The sequence below is a fragment of the Perognathus longimembris genome, chromosome 13, assembly GCF_023159225.1.
Source record: "Perognathus longimembris pacificus isolate PPM17 chromosome 13, ASM2315922v1, whole genome shotgun sequence".
NCBI classification, from domain to species: Eukaryota; Metazoa; Chordata; class Mammalia; order Rodentia; family Heteromyidae; genus Perognathus; species Perognathus longimembris.
In genome coordinates, this window is record NC_063173.1 from 46544812 (window position 1) to 46548701 (window position 3890).

A 3890-nucleotide genomic window follows, 5' to 3' on the forward strand; every position below is an offset into this window, starting at 1 on the left:
ATCTCGGGTGGATGATAGAATGCCTCTTAGGAGACTTCAGGAGAAATAATATTCTTTTGTTTTGTTTTGGGGCAGGGTACAAATTCTGGAGTTTGACTTCAAGACCTCATGTTCTCCCTTGGCCTTTTCACTTAAAGGCTAGTGCTCTACCACTTGAACTACAGCTTTACTTCTGGCTTTTTGATGATTAATTGGAGCTAAGAGTCTCGTGGACTTTTCCTGCTAGGGCTGGCTTTGAACCTTAGATCTCAGCCTTCTAAGCAACTAGGATTATAGGTGTGAGCCACCAGTGTCTGGTGAAACAAAGTTCTTGATTCTGTTTCCATTCTTGTTCTACTTTTAAGGCCTTCTTGAGAATGTGGGCTCCAGTGGGCTCCTTGCAAAGTAAATGTGTGATCAATGTTTGAATGAGTGAATGAATGTGCTAGTGACCAAATAATCCTGGTTGTCAGAGTACATGGGACTCTTTGTTGTTGTTGTTGTTGTTGTTGTTAGTCATGGGGCTTGAACTTAGGGCCTGAGTGCCATCCCAGACCTCTTTTGCTCAAGGCTAGCTAGCACTCTACCACTTTGAGTTGCAGCTCTACTTCTGGTTTTCTGGTGGTTAATTGGAGATAAGAGTCTCATGGACTTTCCTGTCCACGCTGGTTTTGAACCATGACCCTCAGATCTCAGCCTCCTGAGTAGCTAGGATTATAGATGAGAGCCACTAGCACCCAGCTCATGAGACTCTTGGGAGCTATCACCTCTCTATTCCTACACTCTTGGGCTGGGCACTTTCAGGAAGCTCTGTGCAACACGGCATGGTCATCCTCTCCAGAAATAATTCTACCACTTAGTCTAAGGTGTGGATAAATCATGGAAGAAGCCAAAGACCTACAGACTCCCCATAGACCCCTAGCTGTTTAACACTCATTTTGTGGAGTTCTAGGGGCCTACAGACAGCCTCGGCAATGCAGCCAAGCTCTTATGTTCCTCCTCACTCACCTGCTCTCTTCTTCCTCTCCCCTGTCTCTCTACCCCCTCCCTCTGTCTATTCTCCTTCTCCCTGTCACTCCTCCCTCTCTCCTTCTCCTGTCCTCACGCCACTCTGCAGATCTGCCGAATTCCTGAGTCTGTAGTCTAATAAGATAACATTCTCTCTGGACCTTTCCTTCTTCTCTCTCTCTCTCTCTCTCTCTCTCTCTCTCTCTCTCTCTCTGTCTCTGTCTCTCTGTCTCTGTCTCTGTCTCTGTTTGTCTCTGTCTCTCTGTCTGTTTGTCTGTCTCTGTCTCTCTCTCTCTCTCTGATTGGTCATGGGGCTTCAACTCATGGTCTGGGAACTATTCCTGAGCTCTTTTTGCTTAGGGCTAGTGCTGTACCACTGTGAGCCACAGCATCACTTCTGGTTTTCTGGTGGTTAATTGGCAATAAGAATTTCACTGAATTTCCTGCCTGAGCTGACTTTGAACCACAATCCTCAGATCTCAGCCTCCTGAGGAGCTAGGATTACTAATGCTTAGCTTTGGACTTCATTTCTAAAAGGGCATAAGCACTCCTCACATGCCCAGGTCTGTTCTAAGCATGTATGTTGCCAAGCCTTCAAACCAATAGCTTTGGTGGTGGTGGGGGGGGGAATGCTGGAACCTCAGAGGTGGGGTGGGGCCTTGCTCAAGTTTCCAACATGGAGGAGATGGAGTAGGGGAATCTTTCCTTGGCCCACATGTGAGTCTCAGGACACTGTCTGTCCCCTTGATGCTGAGCATCCCCTTGATGCCACAAGAAGTCTCAGTTGGGTTCCAGATGTCACATGGTGGACTGTGTGGCTTTGGGTCTTCACCTTCCCATTCGTTACACTGAATGAGCACCAGCTCATAGCTCCTTTCTAGTTTTAGAACCCCTGATCTCATTCCTTTCCCCACCAAAGACTTTGTTTTATGATCCATCTAGGGGCATTGTTTTCTCCCATATCAACCAGCCTTCAAGATGACAGAGGGACACTGATTTGAGCACCATCTCACTTGAGCAAGGAGGATGTGGGCAGAGGGTTCAGGATCACAAGTGGGTTGTAACCACGGACACACACTCAGTGACTTTGAATGTAAACAGCAGCAGAAAGACAGAGCCTTATGATCATGGAGCTGGCCAAGAAAACTCATGAAGTGCTAAGTGTGAGAGTCTTAAACCACATGAAAAGTCTCAAGCAAGATTAAAGACTGCAGAACCCACGACCTTCCACACTTGAGCTCCTGCCTTCTTAACAACCAACTCTTCTGTTTCAGCCACAAGCTCTATGGGGGCAGAGATTATGTGCGACTTGCTCTTTCAACCCACATGGGGTCTGGCACGCAGTAGGTGCTCAGTAATATGTTTCTCAAATGTATGAATTAGCTGGGCTGCAGCTGTTGGCTCTAACCCCAGCGTGAGATGACAGTAGCAGTCCCAGACACTGGTGGCACCCATAGGCATGCACGCAAACACCACCCTACTCTAAACATCTTTGACGTGCTCCTCAGCCCCTAGCATGTGGAGGCATCTGCTGGGCCACTTTCCCATGCACGAGGCCCCACAGAGGCCACCAGAGAGCAGAGCATTGTCCTGCCCAGAAAGTCTCCACTTAGGTCATTAATAACAGTGCATTTTATTAAAGGGAAGCAGGCTTCAAAGAGCAGTGGGTTTATGGGAAGAGACTTGGACAGGACTCATTATTCTTGCTGCCCCATCTCGCCCCTCATTCTGTCTCCTCTGTCTTACACTCAGCCCACGTTTGATCTCCTGCCTGGGCTTCTTCTGTCGGCTTGGGGTCCAGGGGGAGCAAGCTATTGTGTCTATGGTGGGAAGGATGGAAAAGCCTTTGAACTGGCCTCTGGTCTGAGAGGCAATGGGAAGGGCAGGGTGGGACGAGGTGGGGGAGCTTTAAGAAATGGGGTGGGAGGGGGGTGGTAAGGACTCAATGGGATGTTCTCTATCAGGTTAAGTGAAAAAGGAGACTATGGTTTCCAAAAAGCCTGAAAAAAGGACAAGAGGGTTGGGGTTCCGCTGACCTTCATATAAAATAATATTTAATGACAATGATCAAAGTGGCCCACACTTGCTGTTGCTTAGTGCCTACTACATGCAAGGTATGTCTCATTTTGTCCTCCTAGCAGCTACCCTCATCCTTACACACAAAGTCCCAAAACACTATTGCTTCTGTAGTTCTCCTGGCTGGCCATACTTCTCCACGTGACCCAAGTCATGATGGTCCACAGCTCTGAACTTCCAATTTTTACATCTGTAAAATGGAAAGGCTGAGCTAATTGTATTTGTTCTCAGTATGAGTAACATGGACTCAGTGTGTGTTTTCTCTGGTGGTGACAGGAAAGACCTCCTGGATGTATTCAGCATTATTGTGACCACCCAACCTTCAGGGTCAATCTGACACATGGGAAGGAATTCTTTGGAAGAGGCCTTCTCATAGCAAGTGAGCATGCTGGTGATAAAGCTGTGGTTTAGGATGAGTAATAGCCCTTGGTTATTATCAGCTGACTGTGGCTATGGAGGAAGACTACCTAAAAAAGGCACTGTTGTAGCCTTCCAGAAGAGGATGGGAGTCTTATGTGTAAGCTTGACCCAGACTTTGGAGAGAGAGCAAGGAAGGCAGAGACATATAAGAGCATAGGAGAGTCCATGAAAAAAAAACAAAAAACCGGTAAAGAGAAAGGAAGGGAGAGTTGCTGAATGAGAGAGTCAAATAACTGGGTTTGTGTCTGTAATCCTAGCTACTTGGGAGACTGACAAGGAAAAACATGGTTTGAGACCAGCTTGGCATACATTCAAGATCCATTCTTAACCAGCAGTTGGCACCTGTCAGCCTAGGTATGTGGGAGGCTGAAATCAGGAGGATTGTGCTTCTAAGTCAGCCCAGGCAA